The sequence below is a fragment of the Cebus imitator genome, unplaced genomic scaffold (assembly GCF_001604975.1).
Source record: "Cebus imitator isolate Cc_AM_T3 unplaced genomic scaffold, Cebus_imitator-1.0 Scaffold160, whole genome shotgun sequence".
NCBI lineage: Eukaryota > Metazoa > Chordata > Mammalia > Primates > Cebidae > Cebus > Cebus imitator.
Genome location: NW_016107475.1, coordinates 283497 through 302553, shown reverse-complemented (window position 1 = coordinate 302553; position 19057 = coordinate 283497). Strand labels below are relative to the sequence as shown.

At 35.6% G+C, this 19057-nt stretch overlaps 1 protein-coding gene and 1 pseudogene across 4 annotated transcripts in view; both read left to right on the top strand.

The window, feature by feature from the left end:
* Positions 1-19057, top strand: part of AFG1L (AFG1 like ATPase) — a 220197-nt gene that overhangs the window by 149226 nt on the left and 51914 nt on the right. The window lies entirely within an intron of this gene.
* On the top strand, positions 2412-2536 carry LOC119473460 (annotated as a pseudogene).

Genomic DNA, 19057 nt, shown 5'->3' with positions numbered 1-19057 from the left:
CTCAGCTCACTGCAACCTCCACCTCCCAGGTTCAAGTGATTCTCGTGCCTCAGCCTCCCAAGTAGCTGGGATTACAGGCACGCACCACCATGCCCAGCTAATTTTTGTATTTTTAGTAGAGCCGGGGTTTCACCATGTTGGCCAGGCTGGTTTCAAACCCCTAGCTTTAAGCAATCCACCTGCCTCAGCCTCCCAAAGTGCTGAGATTACAGGAGTGAGCCACCATGCCCAGCCCTGAAGTCTGTTCCTCAGAGAGCAAGAGACAGAATTTCTGTCTCTGGCAATCGAGGAAACTGTCTACTTTCTTGGGGTTCTGAGTGGTGTCTGGCTAATTCTTCAGTTTGGGGAAGGGATGAAGACATTTGGGAGATTTTTGATGTTTACAGATTATGTTTTACTTCTTCTTAGCATCATGGCACGGAAGAACATTTATGTTTTTCTACTTAAGAAGTAATCATAAGTGAAAATATTTACAGACGAAATAATGCAATGTCTAGTATTTGTTTCAAAATAAACCAGTGTAGGGGGATTGATGGGAGGTATAGAAGAAACAAGATTGACCATGCCATGTATTGAGTAGGTGATTTTTACATTGGGGTTTTAATAGTACTATTCTCTTCACGTGTTTATGTGTAAAATTTTTCATAATCAAAAGATGTTTAAAAAGATAGCCTGCTTTGTTTTTTTTCTGATCATGCTTACTGCAGTTTTAAGTCTGTTGATCTTCCCAAAGAAACTGCTTTTGTTATGTTGATTTTCTCTATTATTAAATACTTTCTGTTTTCTATATCCTTAATTTCTGAACTTTCATTATTTCCTTTCTTCTGCTTAGTTGGATTTAATTTGCTCTTCTTTTCCTAGTTTTTTAAGGTAGAAGTTTAAGTCCTTCATTTTAAACCTTTCTGCTCTTATATAAGCATTTTAAAACTATAAATTTTTCTCTAAGTTCTACTTTAGCTGCATCTCACACATTTTATTATATCATGTTTTCTCTCGTGATTTTTTTGCCCATGAGTTATTAAAAGTGTGTTATTTAGTTTCCAAATGTTTAGTGATTTTTCTATACATCTTTCTGTTAATGATTCCCAAATTTAACTACAGAACTTATGTTGTGTGATTTGAATCCTTTTGAATTTATTGAGGCTTGTTTTATGGTCCAGAATATGATGTTCTTGGAACAAGAACTTTCTCATGCACTTTATTATGTATTCTGCTATTGTTGGTAGCGTGTACTTTACATGCCATTGGGTCAAGTTGGTTGACAGGGTTATTTAAGTCCCCTATATACTTACTGATTTTTTACCTACTTTTTCTGTTAATTATTGAGAAAGAGGTGGTGAAATTTCCAAGTATAATTATGGATTGTTCTGTTTCCTCTTACAGTTCTGTCTGGTTTTGCTTCATGTATTTTGAAGCTCTCTTATTAGGTATATAAATGTTTAGGATTGATATGTTCTCTTGATGAACTGACCTCTTCATCATTATGAAATGAACCTCATTATTTCTGATAATATTCCTTGCTTTGAAATATACTATGCTTAATATTAATGTAGCCACTTCAACTTTTTTAAAATTAGTGTTTGCATGATATATCTTTTCTCATCATTTTACTTTGAGCCTATCTGTGTCTTTATATTAAAATGAGTTTCTTGTTGGAAACTTGTATTGGGGTATTTATTTTTTATGCAATCTGACAATCTTTTTTTTAAAATTGGAGTTATTTAAACCATTTACACTTAAAGTGATTATTGATATGGCTAGGTTTAAATATACTATCTTGCTACTTGTTTTTTTTTGTACTTTTTAGAAAAAAATTATTGAGATAGAATTCATCCTTTTAAAGTCTATAACTCAGTGGTTTGTTAGTATATTTAGAGTAATACTACCATCACCACTGTCTAATTTCAGAACATTTTTATCACCCCAGAAAGAAACCCATTAGCAGTCACCACCCTCATGCTTCTCACCCCACTACCCTCTGACAATCTACCCTCTGTCTCTACGGACTTTGCCTATTTTATATATCTCATATAAATGGAATCACATAATATATAATATAGTAATACGCTGCATAGTAATATTTTGGCCAATGATAGACCATATCACAGATATGATAGTGGTCCCATAAGATCAAAATACTGTATTTTAATTGTATCTTTTCTATGTTTAGATACACAAATACTTGCCATTGTATTATAGTTGCTTATAATATTCAGTACAGTAAAATGCTGTATAGGTTTATAGTCTAGGAGTATTAGGCTGTACCGTATAGCAGAAGTATGTAGCAGGCTATGCCATCTAGGTTTGTATAAGTATATTCTACCATGTCTGCATGATGACAAAATCACCTAACAACACTCTTAAAACATATCACCATTGTTAAGTAATGTGCTGTTATATATACGATGTATATTGTTTCTCAGCCTTTTGGTTAAGATCAATTGTAGTACCTGTTCTTATGAGTTTTATAGTGTAAAACGTGGTCTTTTGTGTGTGGCTTCTTTCACTTAGCATAATGTTTTCAAAGTCAATCCATGTTGTTTGCTGTTTGTTTTCTATTGTCCCATCTGTTCTTTTTTCCAGTTTCCCTCTTTTACTGACTTCATATTAGTTATTTTTTTAAAGATTCCATTTTATCTCTTATTAGCTATACCTCCTTGATGTTTTTCTTTTAATAAAAAGCTTTAGGGCTTAGCATAAGCACCTCTAACTTATCATAGTTTGCCTTCAAGTAATGTTATACCACTTGATGTGTAATATAAAAACCTACAGTATACTTCCATTTTTACTATCCTGACCTTTGTACTTTTATTGTCTTTTTTTGCTATATTATTTTATTATGTAAGTGTATATTTTATTATATATTATTATATGCATTACTTTATTTTTTTTAGGTTATAAACTCCATAATACATTGTCATTACTTTTGATTAAACAGTCAATAACCCTTTAAAGAGATTTTTAAAATAAGAAAAAAGTCTATTTTACCTACATATTTACTATTCTTGTACGCTTCATTCTGTCATATAGATTGAAATTTCCACTTGCTATAATTTCTCTTTTCCCTAAAGGACTCTGTTTAACATTTCTTATAGTAGCGGTCTACTGGTGATGAATTTTCTCATATTAAAATTTTTGTTTTGCTTTTATTTTTGAAAGATTTTTGCTGGCTAGAGAATTCTAAATTGACAGGCTGGTTTGCTTTCCTTTCCTCCTTCCCCTTTTTTTCCCTTCCTTCCTCTCTTTTTTTTTTTTCTTCATTTTTTCTCTTTTAGTACTTTAGTGATGTTGCTTTCTTCTCTTCTGGCTTGCGTTGTTTCTCATGAGAAATCTACTGGCATTCTTTGTCCTTCTCTACATAAGGCCATAAGTCTTATCACTGGCTGCCTCTATAATTTTATTTTTATCTTGGTTTTAAACAGTTTTATTATGATGTGCATTGGTATGGTTTTCAGCATGTTTCTTTTGCCTGGATTTGGTTGTGCTTCTTGGATGTGTGGATTCATAGTTTTCATTTAATTTGGAGAATTTTCTCTTATTTCTTTATAATTTCTCACCATCCCTTCTCCTTCTCTTCAAGTTCTGGGACTCCAGTTACATTTATATTAGACCTCTTTATATTATCCCACAACTCACTGATGCTCTGTTCACTTTTTTCATTCTTTTTTCTTCCCGTGTTTCACTTCGGGTAATTTCTTTTGCAACATCTTATGTGCTATGAATTATAATCCAGTGTATTTGTCCATGTTAGAGGTGGCATTTTTCCTTTTTAGAAGCTAAACTTGGGTTTCTTTCCTTTTATTTTCTTTTTTAAAAGGCAGGGTCTTGCTAGGCTGGTCTTGAACTTATGGACTTAAGAGATTCTTCCACCTTAGCCTCTCAAATAGCTGGGACTACAGACACATACCACTGTGCCATGGAGGTTTCTTTTTCATATCTTCTTTGTTTCTTCTTATACTCATGCCTTCCTCTACCTTATTGAGCATATGCAGCATATTTATCATCGAGGTTTTAATGTCTTTGTCTACTAATTCTATCATCTATGTCGTTTCTGGGTCTGTTTCTATTGATCAGTTTTTGTCCTTTTTATTAGTTGCATTTTCCTGCTTCTTTTCATGCTTGTTTTTTTTTTTTAATTGGATTTCAGATATTGTGAATTTTATATTGTTGGGTACTAGATAGAGTATTTTGTATTCTTTTAAGTATTTTAGGACTTTGTTCTGGGACACAGTTAAGTTATTTGGAAACAATTTTATCCTCTTGAGGCTGCTTTGTAAAGTGAGACCAGAGTGCCTTTATTTTAGGGCTAATTATTCCTGAAGCAATACTCTTCTGAGAATTCCATCCGATACCCTATGTTTTAGTAGGACTTTCTACTCTGACTAGAGGGAACATGAACTACTCTTGAACATTTATGAACTCCAGGGGTGTATGCTTTGTGATTTCAGTGGGCCTCTCCCACCTTCCCATTTCAAGTAGTTGCTGCTTATGCATACACAAATTAGTACTCAGCTGAAGACTCAGGGACCCCTCTGCAGATCGCTGGACATCTGTCTCTGTATCTTTCTTTCCAGTATTATATCTTGCAAATTCTAGCTGCACTGGCTTCTCCAAATACTGAATTCAGTTTTCTCAACTTCCCAAATGCTGAGCTGTTTGTGTCCCTACTCCTGAAGTCGGGAAACTCAGGAAGGCGGTAAGTTGAGGCTCAGCTAATTTGTTTCCCTTCCCTGGGGATCACGGTACTGTGCTTTTTGTTATGCAATGTCTGCAAACCATTGTTTCGTATATTTTAGATTGTTTCTAGTTGTTTAAGGAAGATATATAACCCTGGGCCCTGTTATTCCATCATGGCCAGAAGTGGAAGTGTCTAGGCCATTATTCTGAACAATTGGTAAATAAAAGGAAAGAATCAAGTGTTTTTTCTACCTGCTTTAAAATAACGGATCCTTAGTATAACAAAATAGTTGATGAGGGGAAGCTTCTCTTTATGGAAGTTTTCTAGGTTGCAATTGAAAAAATGTTGAGAGAATTTGAGAAGAATTAGAATATCCACCATTTTGTAAAACCCTCATAATTTAATGGATCTAGTTAATGATCATAAATTCTATAATAATTGCTATAAAATGAAACCTGAATTTTATCCATTTACTGGAAGTATAGGGGCAATGGAATATGTTCAATAACATCACAGGAATACATTCATCAAAATGTAGACTGTAGATTTTTTAAATGACATAAATCAATTCCTTCTTCAATAAATAAATAAGAAAAAGAGAGAGAGATGGATAGGGAACCTTTAGTTTAAAGGAGACAGAGACGTAGAAACATATCAACCAATTACAGTGTATGGGCCTTATGTGGATCCTGAATCACACAAACTATAATAATAAAAACAAAGACAAAACAAACAAAAAAAAACTACAGGACAATAAAAAATGCAAACACTACTGGATGTTTCACAACACTGAGGAATTATTGTTAACTTCCTTAGGTGTGATAGGATATTATACTTATTTTTAAGATTTATTTCTAAGCTTTATCAAGATACAATTCACATGCCATACAGTTCATCTATTTAAAAGTGTACAACTCATTCAATGATGGTGACTACTTAAAAAAGTATGCAATTAAACTATTTTTCCTATGTTTGCAGAATCGCGTAAACATTACCACAATCAATTTTAGAACACATTTTTACCCCAGAAAAAAACCCTGTGTGCTTTAGCTCTCATCCTCTGCAATGTTCATCCTCTGTCTTCCACCCCCAAGCCCTCATTATCTCAGGCAACCACTAATCTACTTTTAGTCTCTATAGATTTGCCTGTAATGATACTTAATATAAATGGAATCATACAAAATGAGGTCCTTGATCATTGCCTTATTTCACTTGACATACTGTTTTCAAGGTTTACCCGAATTGCAGCATGTATCAGCACTATATTCTTTTTAATTGCTAAATAATATTTTATTATATAGATAAAAACCTTTTATTTATCCACCTATCGGTCAGTGGACATTGGGTTGTTTCTGCTTTTTGGCTATTGTGAATAATACTGCTATGAACATTCATATACAGGTTTTGTGTGGATTTATATTTTAATTTCTCTTGCATATACCTAGAAGTTGAATTGCTAGGTTGTGTGGTAATTGTTTTTTAAAATTTTTTCTTAGATACAAGGTCACCCGGGGTAGAGTACAGTGGCATGATCATAGCTCACTGTAGCCTCAAACTCTTGAGCTCAAGGGATCCTCCTCCCTCAACCTCCCAAATAGCTGGAACTAAAGGCGTGTACCACCATGCCTGGCTAATTTTAATTTTTTGTAGAGATAGGATCTCGCTATGTTGCTCGGGCTGGTCTCAAACTCCTGGCCTCAACTGATCCTTTTGCCTCAGCCTCCTGAATTGTTGAATTACAGGCATAAGCCAACTGGCCTGTCCAATAATTTTATGTTTAGCCTTTTCTTTAAAAATATATTTGTGTTGGTTTTGTTTGTTTGTTTGTTTGTTGAGACAGAGTCTCACTCTGTTACCCAGGCTGGAGTGCAGTGGTGCAATCATGGCTCCCTTCACCCACAAACTCCTGGGCTCAAGGAATCCTCCCATGTCAGCCTCCCAAGTAGCTAGGACTACAGGAGTGTACTACCACGCCTGGCTAACTTAAAATAAAATTTCCTTGTTAGGATGGGATTTTACTATGTTGCCTGGCCGTGAACTCCTGGCCTCAAGCAATCCTCTAACCTGAGCCTCCCAAAGTGCTGAGATTACAGGCATGAGCCACCATAGCCACCCATCTCTGGGTTTTTAAATGGTGCTTTTTATTAGGTAAAGGACGTTTGCTTTCATTCGTAGTTTGTTGAGTGTTTTTTATCATGAAGGAGTGTTGTATTTTGTCAAATACATTCTCTGTGTCATCTATTTTGAGAAGATCATGTGGGGCTTTTTTTTGGTCCATTATTTTATTGATACACTGTATTTCATTAGTAATTTTCAGATTTTCTATCAATCTTGCATTTCAGGGATACATACTTCTTGGCCATGGAATATAATTGTTTTTATATATTGTTGGATTTAGCTTGCTAGTATTTTGATGAAGATTTTTATGTTTATATTCATAAGAGACATTGGTCATCAGTTTTTGTTTCTGGTGATATCTTTGTCTGGTTTTGCTATCAGGATTATACTGACCTCATGCAATGAGTTTGGAAGTGTTCCCTCATCTTCTATTTACATTTTCTTTTTCTTCTTCAGTTAGTTTTAGTAGTTTGTAACTTTCTAGGAATTTGTTCATTTCCTCTAGGTTATCTAATTCATTGGTATGCAGCTATTCAGAGTATTCCCTTATAATCCTTTTTATTTATATAAGGTTTGTAGTCATGTCCTCTCTTTCATTCCCAATTTTAGTAAGTAATTTTAGTGTTCTTTCCTTTTTGTTCCTTTTATTTACTTATTTCTTGTCTTCTCCATATCCACTTAAGTGTTCTTTACATTTAGCTAAAGTTTTGTTAATTTTATTGACCTTTTCATTTTTTTTCATTTTTTCTTTTTTTTTTTAAATTTTAGGAGGTGATCCGATTGTAATTTTTATTGACCTTTTCAAAGAACCAGCTTTTGTTTTCATTGCTTTTCTGTATTTTTTTCTGTTCTCTATTTCATTAATTTCTGCTAATCTTTATTTCTCTATCCTTTCACTTGTCTTTATATTCTTTGTTTATAGTCTTATGGTAGGAAATTAGATTGCTGGTTTGATAGTTTTCTTATTTTTTAATGTAGTCATTTATGTTTATAATGTTCCCTGAAGGACTGCTTTAGTGTATCCCATAAATTTTGGTATGTTTGATCTTCATTTTTGTTGTCTCAAAGTGTTTTCTAATTTTCCTTTTGATTTTTTCCTTGATCTCTTGGTTATTTAGATGTGTATTACTTAATTTCCACATTTTTGTGAATTTCTCAGATATATTTTTATTAATTTCTAATTTTACTCCATTGCGATCAAAGAGCACACTTTGTATAATTCCAATCCTTTTTAATTTATTAAGACTTGTTTCATGGTCAAGGACGTGATCTTTCCTTGAGAACGTTCCATGTACACTTAAGAATAATGTGTATTCTGCTGTTGTTGGGTAGTTTATATAGATGTCTGTTAGGTCTAGTTTGTGTGTAGTGTAGTTCAAATCTTACATTACCTGTTGATCTTTTCCCAAGTTATTCTATTGGTTATTGAAAGTTTGATATTGAATTCTCCAATTATTGTTGTTGCATTGTCTATTTCTTTCTTTAATTATGTCAGTTTTAGCTTCCTGTATTTTAGGGTTCTGTTATTAGGTGCATGTATGTTTTTAATTGTTATATCTTCCTGATAGAATGACTCTTTTATGATTATAAAATGTCCCTTTTAACCTCTAATTACATTTTTCAAAAAAACCATTTTGTCTGATATTAATATTGCTTGCTGTTTGCATGATATATCTTTTTTCTTAGATTATCTGAATCTAAAGTCTGTCTTCTGTGGACAGCATATTTTTGGGCCTTTTTTATCCAGTCTGACAGTCTCTGCCTTTTGATTAAATTGTTTGATTCATTTGCAAATTAGATTATTATTGATGGAATTAAATTTACATTTGCTTTTTACTTTTTGTTTTCTTTATGTTTCCTGTTCATTTCCCCTCCTGTATTCTTCCTTTACTGCTTTCTTTTACATCAAATGTTTTCTGTTTTTTTATTTTTCTGAGACAAGTTCTCACTATGTTGCCAAGGCTAGTCTCAAACTTTTGTGCTCAAGAAATCCTCCTGTCTCAGACTCTCATGTAGCTGGGGCTAAATCTGACTTTTTTGGTATAACATTTAAATTTTTTTCAATAATTTTTTCATTGTATTTTTGTTATTTTCTTAGTGAAGAACTATTTATTTCTACGAGAAGTAAAAAGTATTGTAACTGAAATGTCTCAAATTCAAATTGAAGCATTGTGTGTTGCTATAAGTTTTTGATAAGTAGATGATTAGTAATGGTAAGATTCTGGATTCAAAGAACACCTGAGAGGGGAAAGGGCTCTGTGGTGGGGAAATATAGTTGGCTCTTAAAAGTAGATGGACAGTAGTATGTTTGTCATAAGAACTCCTATTGATATTTTATGAATAAGACCCTGTTATACACTTATAGCTGTATATTATAAACAACAAAACAACAACTTTTTGTTTTGTATTTTATAGGACATGATGCAGTAGGCTGTTTTTTTGTTGTTGTTTTTTGTTTGTTTTCGAGATAGGGTCTGGCTCAGTGGTAGCCCAGGCTGGAGTGCAGTGGTGCCATCTCAGCTCATTGCAGCCTCTGCCTCCTAGACTCAAGCCATTTTCCCACCTCAACCTGCGTATCTGGGACTTACAGGCATGTGCCACCATGCCTGGCTAATTTTTGTATTTGTTTTGGCAGAGATGGGTTTTTACCATGTTGCCCAGGCCGGTCTCAAATTCGTGGCCTGAAGCAATCCACCTGCCTCTGCCTCCCAAAGTGCTGGGATTATGGGTGTGAGCCACTGCACCCAGCCCAAGTAGACTGTTTTCAAAAAAAATTTATGTCTATTAAAAATCACAAAAGTCTGGGTACAGTGGCTCATGCCTATACTTCCAGCTCTTTGAGAGGCTGAGATGGGTGGATTGCTTGAGCCCAGGAATTTGAGACCAACCTGGGCAAACATGTAGAGACCTCATGTCTACAAAGGTGAAAAAGTCTAACTAGGGTTGGTGATGCGTGCCTGTGGTCCCAGATGCTTGAGAGGCAGAGGTGGGAGAATTGCTTGGACCCAGGAGATCGAGGATGCTGTGAGCCGGGATTGTACCACTGCACCCTAGCCTGGGTGATAGGGTGAGACCTTGGCTCAGAAAACAAACAAACCACCTCCAAACCACAAAATTGTACATTTGATATAAGTTAGATTTCCATCTAAATCTTTATTAATTAATCTTGCATTAACTCAAAGACTACTGAATTAGAAATTAATTTCACTATTTGAAATGGCACCTACAAAGTGGTACAGCAACAAAAGAAGTCCATCTAGTATAGATTTCAGTATCAGTTTCACCAGTCAGTTTAGCATGCCTTTTATTTCCTGTACCTTTATTGAACAGTGTTTATTTTCCAGAAGGAGAACCAGAATATAGCCAGAATATAGCTGGCTCACTATATCCAGCTAAATACATTGATAAAATATCCTATTGTATGGCCATAGTCATCTAGTAAAGTGTAAATAATATTGTGTGTGTGTGTGTGTGTGTGTGTGTGTGTGTGTGTGTGTGTGTGTATAACATGTATATTAGTAGATAATATGTATTCTTATACCTATAAAAATACAGAAGAGGGTTTTTAGATTTCCTTAGAATTTTCATTGCCTTGTTATTTCATCTCCAAATAGAAAACATTTATAACGGAAGATCAATCTGCTGTATAGGAAAAGCTGACCTGGCAAAACCCCTAGGTCTTTAGTTATTTGCTATGTTCATTTTTAGCTATTAAAATTCCCTGGCCATGGCCAGGTGCGTGGCTCACACCTGTAATCCCAGCACTTTGGGAGGCTGAGGCCAGTGGATCACTTGAGGTTATGTGTTCAAGACAGCCTGACCAACATGGTGAAATCCCATCTCTACTACAAATACAAAAATTAGCCAGTATGGTGGTGCATGCCTGCAATCTCAGTTACTCGGGAGGCGGAGGCAGGAGAATCTCCTGAACCTGCAAGGTGGAGGTTACGATGAGCCAAGATCACGGCTGCACTCCAGCCTGGGTGACAGAGTGAGACTCTTCAAAAAAAAAAAAAAAAGAGAGAGAAAGAAAAGAAAAAAATCCCTGGCCTCTGGTCTCTCTTTCCCAGGTGGATATGACCATCTTTTTCTCCTGAAGAGCAGTTAGAGCTTTTTACTTTCCAATTTCTTATCCATCTTTTTTTAATCCTCAATCATTATAGCCTTTCTGAAATTCCATTTTAAAAAGAAAATTTTTATATCTACCAAGTTGCAATTCTAGATGTTATTCCACTGAGTTATTTGGGGAAAAATACAATATATAGATTTGATAGAAATTTTATATGGGAGTCTGTGGCTGAGAAGAGGGGGTAAAGGTCTGGAATTTGAGAGCTAAAGGTGCCAGATACCACTTTCTGCATAATGTACAGGTCAAGATTAATGGAATCAGGTAAGTTACTCTCCAGGTGATTGAGAAGGGTGGGAAATTTAGAGACTGAAATGGATCTCTTAACAGTCATTTAAGCTTTAGAGTGATTGAGAAGATAAATACTCAGACAAAATCCACTCTAACAACTGATTTCGTTATGTAAAACAAACCTACAGGATTTGAAATGCAACCAAGTCTGTTTTATATTAAGGCAAGTATAAACCAACTTAATTTTAGACCTGCCTCCAGCCCCAGATTATGTTTGGTATGAGGACAAAGAGCTGTACAGCATGAATGCACAGGCAATCAGTAGAGTGAGAAGGCTCACTGCCAGGGAAGTTTGGCAAAGAACTCTAAGAGGAAGGGGAAATTTCTGCGTCGAATCAACTTTGGCTCTCTGGAATAGAGAACATGGAGAGAGAGGGACTAAGGAAAGCCAACCCTATTCTACTTGTTGATACCTTAACAAGCTGTTGATTTTTGAAAAGGGATAAAGAAGCAAAGTGTGGGTAGCATTTTGTTCCCTTGAGTCAATCCTAATGAAGTAGGAGGTTCTTGAAGAAATTAATTTCCTTTTAAATTCATGCGTGACCCTCTTCCAGAAACCCCAAGTGTTTTGGAATTTTTGTTGAGAATTTCAAATGATCCAGCAATAATAAGGTCTTTTTTGACATGTTCTGTTTCTTTGAGTCTAAGTTTTATGTTGAATGCCCGATTTTAGCTGTATAAATTTTCTCAAAATGGAAATGACTTGATTACTTTCCTCTCTGTTCACTAATTTAATATGGAAAAATAAATCATGATTCTCATACTCCCAAAGCACTCAGGCTTTTCATCCAGGGTACTGTACTCACAGGATTCCTGTAGGAGTTGATGCCAAATTTCCTGGCAACTGAACAGCAGTCAATTCCAGGGTTTTTCTGACTTAAAGACACAGTGATACTGCTCAACAGAAAATAGAAACCTGCCCCCCTGCTGCAGTTTCTGAGTTTAACAAAAGGTGACAGAAGCAATGAAATAGATGGGTTTTATCAGGGCATTGCACAACAAAAGAAAAAAGAACCCATCTTCTGTTGAGTTTTGCTTCTCAGCCTTATCTCCCAACCCCCTCCCCTGGGAAAAAAAAAAACCAACACTTGAAAAGAGTGACTCTGCTTCTTCATCAGAAATGACTTGAATTTCTTTACTGTGATCAACTTTTGATTATCTGTGGGTAGATTTTCTTTTTTGCATTATCTGCACAAAGGCCTGCTTTATAGTAGCATCCCACTGATGGGGCAATTACTCCGAATCAAGCTGTTTCACAGGAATTAAAGGAAGTCACTTAAATTCTTTACCCTTACTCAGTGTCTGTCTCTCCTTAGGAGAAGAAAGGGGAGATGATTTATAGCAACTGAACCTAATTTATTTCCTCCTGATCATTTTGATGCTACCCAGGTCACTATTCCTCAAGATACTCTTCTTTGTGGTGAAAATGGAGCTATACAAAGCTGAACAGGATATTTTCTTCTATGCTATATGACGTTAAGCTCTTGTAGCCCCAAAAGAAAACTCTGAATTTAGCTCCTTATTTACACTGAAAAAAACCTCATGTTAAATTTAGTGCTGTCTTCATGCTGCGGCCTTTCCATATAACTACTGTTGACTACCAGATGTCTCTACTTCCTCAAATTTTACTGGTTGGGCTGGAAAATCTTTCAATTATGTTCACAATTTAAGTTTAATTTTAATCACTGTTTGTATTTTTATATAATATATATCTTTGCATATTTTTGGTACATTTGTTTTTCATATAGGCTTGCTGTTGACCTTAGGTCTTATGTCCCAAATACTAGAGTTTTTAAAAATGAGATGATCCTGGTCCTTCTTTAGAGCTTCATAAGCATGGCTTATTTCTGAATAGAGATTTTTAGTGTAAGGTAATGTTACTATCTTTTTAAATGGTTTTACTACAGAACTAACAAGAGGGCCCTGGAGTCATAGAGTCACTGCTGCTGCTGCTAAAGTTTTTACAATAAAGTTGTGCTTTTAAAATTTCCTCCTTTAAAAAATCAAGATATCTTGAAGCATGGATTTAAAAATTTTATGTATATCATGACATTTTATTGAGAAAATGTTTCTAGATTAACTGTTTTGTTTATTTTTAATTTTTAAATAGTTTATTTTTAATTTAATTAAACTTTTTAAAAGATGAGGGTCTCACTATATTGCCCAGGCTGGCCTCAAATTCCTGGGCTCAAGTGGTTCTCTTGCCTCAGTCTCCCAAGTAGTTGGGACTATAGGCATGAGTCACTATACTATGGATTAAGTCTTTTGTTAATTAAATTATATTTATGTTTTTATGCCCCATCCTTGTTAAAACATAAATTTGAGGCAACTTACATTGAAGTCATTTATAATTTATCAACCATAATCACTAAAATGGAAGAGATGGAAAATGCCAAGTATTGGCAAGGATGTGGAGAAGATGGAATTTTTTGTATATCGCTTGTGGGAGTATAAATTGCTGCAACCACTTTGGAAAACTGGCAGCATCTCCTAAACTGAACATAGGTATACCCCATGAGTAGCAATTCTAGCCAAATGCCCAACAGACATGTATATATGAGTTTACCAAAAGGCATTTACTAGAATGTTCACAGTAGCACTATATACTTACACTTGGATACTTCCTCAAGTGTAAACTGTGCAAATGCTCATTGTTATAGACTGAATTGTGTCCCCCAAAATTCACAGGTTGAAGGCCTCACCCCAATGTAACTATATTTGGAGATAGAGCCTTTAAGGAGATACCTAAGATTAACTGAAGTCATAAAAGTCATAAGGTTAGGGCCATAATCCAATAGGAATGGTATTCTCATAAGAAGAGTCAGAGACCCCAGGAATGCATGCACACAAAGGAAAGAAAGGCCACGTAAAAACGTAGTGAGAAGGTGGCCATCTGCAAATCAGAAAGAGTCCTCACCAGAAGTCGATCCTGGCAGCACCTTGATCTTGGTGTATAGCCTCCGGAACTGTGAGAAAAAAAAATCTGTTGTTTAAGCCACCCAGTCTGTGGTATTTTGCTATGGCAGCCCTGGTAGACAAATGTACCCATCACCAGTAAAATGATAATAAATTGTGATATTTTTATGCAATACAATACAGTAACAAAAATAAACTTCTTTTACACACATCAATATAGATGAGTCTCACAAACATAATATTGAGTGAGAGAAGTCAGATACATGTGAATAAGGGAAATGAGCTTATATGAAGCAATATGTACTTATACCCAACTTGAAATTGATTTAGGATGCATTCTCAGAGATTTGACCAATGTCAGTGCAAAATGAAAGACTCTTCCTGTGTCTGGAATATTTGTCAACCAGTAAAGATCAGGACTATCAGATAGGGTAATTAATGCATTGTGTTTCAGAAGTTTTTTATTTTAAAAATGATAACTTTTATATATTAAATATTTGAGGTACTTACTTTTTATTTATTTTTTTGTAGATATTTATTTATTTATATTGTACTTTAGGTTCTGGGGTACTTGTGCAGATCATGCAGGATTGTTGCATAGGTACATACATGGCAATGTGGTTTGTTGCCTCCATTCCCCTGTTACCTATATCTGGCATTTCTCCCCATATTATCCCTCCTCAACTTCCCCATCCCCTGGCTGTGCCTCCCCTGGCCCCCCCAACAGACCACAACGTGTGATGTGTCCATGTGTTCTCATTGTTCAACACCCACCTATGAGTGAGAACATGTGGTGTTTGATTTTCTGTTCTTGTGTCAGTTTGCTGAGAATGATGGTTTCCAGATTCGTCCATGTCCCTACAAAGGATGTTAACTCATCATTTTTTATGGCTGCATAGTATTCCATGGTGTATATGTGCCACATTTTCCTTGTCTAGTCTATCATCAGTGGGCATTTGGGTTTGTTCCAGGTCTTTGCTATTGTAAACAGTGTCTCAATGAGCATACACGTGCATGTGTTTTTATAATAGAATTATTTATAATCCTTGGGTGTATACCCAGTAATGGGGTTGCTGGGTCAAATGGAATTTCTATTTCTAGGTCCTTGAGGAATCGTCACACTATCTTCCACAATGGTTGAGCTAATTTACACTCCCACCAACAGTGTAAAAATGTTCCTATTTCTCCATATCCTCTCCTGCATCTGTAGTCTCCACGTTTTTTAATGATCACCATTCTAACTGGTGTGAGATGGTATCTCAATGTGGTTTTGATGTGCATTTCTCTAATAACAAGTGATGAACATTTTTTCATGTTTGTTGGCCTCATGTATGTCTTCTTTTGAAAAGCGTCTGTTCATATCCTTTGCCCAATTTTGGATGAGTTTGTTTTTTTCTTGTAAATCTATTTGAGTTCTTTGTAGATTCTGGATATTAGCCCTTTTTCAGATGGGTAGATTGCAAAATTTTTTTCCCATTTTGTTGGTTGCTGGTTCACTTTAATGATTGTTTCTTTTGCTGTACAGAAGCTCTGGAGTTTAATTAGGTTCCAATTGTCTATTTTGGCTTTTGTTGCCAATGCTTTTGGTGTTTTAGTCATGAAGTCCTTGCCTATTCCTATGTCCTGAATGGTTTTGCCTAGGTTTTCTTTCAGGGTTTTTATGGTGTTAGGTCTTATGTTTAAGTCTTTAATCCATCCGGGGGTTAATTTTTGTGTAAGGTGTCAAGAAGGGGTCCAGTTTCTGCTTTCTGCACATGGCTAGCCAGTTTTCCCAACACCATTTATTAAACAGGAAATCCTTTCCCCATTGCTTGTTTTTGTCAGGTTTGTCAAAGATCGGATGGTTGTAGATATGTTGTGTTGCCTCTGAGGCCTCTGTTCTGTTTCATTGGTCTATATCTCTTTTTGGTACCAGTGCCATGCTGTTTTGATTACTATAGCCTTGCATTATAGTTTGAAGTCAGGTAGCATGATGCCTCCAGCTTTGTTCTTTTTACTTAGGGTTGTCTTGGCTATGTGGGCTCTTTTTTGGTTCCATATGAAGTTTAAGGTGTTTTTTTTCAGTTCTGTGAAGAAGATCATTGGTAGCTTGATGGGGTTAGCATTGAATCTATAAATTACTTTGGGCAGTATGGCCATTTTCATACTGATTCTTCCTAACCATGAGCATGGAATGTTTCTCCATCTGTTTGTGTCCTCTCTTATTTCCTTGAGCAGTGGTTCATAGTTCTCCTTGAAGAGGTCCTTTACATCCTTTGTGAGTTGTATTCCTAGGTATTTTATTCTCTTTGTAGCAATTGTGAATGCGAGTTTGCTCATGATTTGGCTCTCTGTTAGTCTGTTATTGGTGTATATAAATGTTTGTGATTTCTCCACATTGATTTCGTATCCTGAGACTTTGCTGAAGTTGATAATCAGTTTAAGGATATTTTGGGCTGAGATGATAGAGTGTTCTAAATACACAATCATGTCGTCTGCAAATAGAGACAATTTAACTTCCTTCTTTCCTAATTGAATACCCTTTTCTTTTTCTTGCCTAATTGCTCTGGCTAGAACTTCCAATACTATATTGAATAGGAGTGGTGAGAGGGGACATCCTTGTCTAGTGCTGGATTTGAAAGGGAATGCTTCCAGTTTTTGCCCACTCAGTATGATATTGGCTGTAGGTTTGTCATAAATAGCTTTTATTATTTTGAGATATGTTCCTTTGATACCTAGTTTATTGAGAGTTTTTAGCATAAAGAGCTGTTGAATTTTGTTGAAGGCCTTCTCTGCATCTATTGAGATAATCATGTGGTTTTTGTCTTTGGTTCTGTGTATGTGGTAGATTATGTTTATAGACTTATGTAAGTTGAAACAGCCTTGCAGCCCAGGGGTGACGCCTACTTGATCGTGATGGATAAGCTTTTTGATGTTCTGTTGCAATTGGTTTGCCAGTCTTTCACTGAAGATTTTTGCATCTATGTTCATCATGGATATTGGCCTGAAGTTTTCTTTTTTTGTTGAGTTTCTGCTGGGTTTTGGTACCAGGATGATGTTAGTCTCATAAAATTATTTGGGAATAGTATTGTTTGGAATAGTTTCAGAAGGAATGGTACCAGCTCCTCTTTGTACATCTGGTAGAATTCGGCTGTGAACCTGTCTGGACCTGGACTTTTTTTGGTGGTAGGCTATTAATTGCTGCCTCAACGTCAGCCCTTGTTATTGGTCTATTCAGGGTTTCAATTTCTTCCTGGTTTAGTCTTGGGAGGGTGCAAGTGTCTAGGAATTTATCTATTTCTTCCAGGTTTACTGGTTTATGTGCATAGAGTTATTCGTAGGAATCTCTGATGATAGTTTGTATTTCTGTGGAATTGGTGGTAATGTCCCCTTTATCCTTTTTTATTGCATCTATTTGATTCTTCTCCGTTTTCTTTTTTATTTATCTGGCTAGCAGTCTGTCTATTTTGTTGATCTTTTTAAAAAACCAGCTCCTGGATTTGTTGATTTTTCTGAAGAGGTTTTTTTGTATCTCTATCTCCTTCAGTTCTGCTCTGATCTTAGTTATTTCTTGTCTTCTGCTAGCTTTTAAGTATTTTTGTCTTGCTCCTCTAGCTCTTTCAATTTTTGATGATAGGGTGTCAATTTTAGATCTTTCCTCACTTCTCATGTGGGCATTTATTGCTATAAATTTCCCTCTAGAAACTGCTTTAAATGTGTCCCAGAGTTTCTGGTATGTTGTATCTTCATTCTCATTGGTTTCAAAGAACATCTTTATTTCTGACTTCATTTCATTGTTTATCCAGTTGACATTCAGGAGCCAGTTGTTCAGTTTCCATGAAGTTGTGCAGTTCTGAATTAGTTTCTTAATCCTGAGTTCTAATTTGATTGCCCTGTGGTCTGAAAGACTGTTTAATATGATTTCTGTTCTTTTGCATTTGCTGAGGAGTGATTTACTTCCAATTATGTGGTCAGTTTTGGAGTAGGTGCAATGGGGTGCTGAGAAGAATGTATATTCTATGGTTTTGGGGTGGAGATTTCTGTAGATGTCTATTAGGTCTGCTTGGTCCAGATCTGAGTTCAAGTCCTGAATATCCTTGTTAATTTTCTGTCTCGTTGATCTGTCTAATACTGACTGTGGAGTGTTAAAGTCTCCCACTATTATTATGTGGGAGTCTAAGTCTCTTTGTAGGTCATTAAGAACTTGATTTATGTACCTGGGTGCTCCTATATTGGGTGTGTGTATATTTAGGATTGTTAGCTCTTCTTGTTGCATTGATCCTTTTACTGTTATGTAATGCCCTTCTTTGTCTCTTTTGATCTTTGTTGGTTTAAAATCCATTTTATCAGAGACTAGGATTGCAACTCCTGCTTTTTTTTGCTCTCCATTTGCTCGAGAAATCTTCCTCCATCCCTTTATTTTTAGCCTATGTTTGCCTTTGCACAAGATGGGTTTCCTGGATACAGCACACCGATGGGTTTTGACTTTTTATCCAATTTGCCAGTCTGTGTCTTTTGATTGGGGCATTTAGCCCATTTACATTTAGGGTTAATATTGTTATATGTGAATTTGATCCTGCCATTTTGATGCTAGCTGGATGTTTTGCTCATTAGTTGACACATTTTCTTCATTGTGTTGATGGTCTTTACCATTTGGTATGTTTTTGGAGTGGCTGGTACTGGTTGTTCCTTTCCTTGTTTAGTACTTCTTTCAGGAACTCTTGTAAGGCAGGCCTGGTAGTGACAAAATCTCACAGCAATTGCTTGTCTGTAAAGGATTTTATTTCTCCTTCACTTACAAAGCTTAGTTTGCCTGGATATGAAATTCTAGGTTGAAAGTTCTTTTCTTTAAGGATGTTGATCCACAGCAAGCCTCAGTTTAAAAGAAAAAAAGAAAAGCATGTTGAATATTGGCCCATACTCTCTTTTGGCTTGTAGGGTTTCTGCCG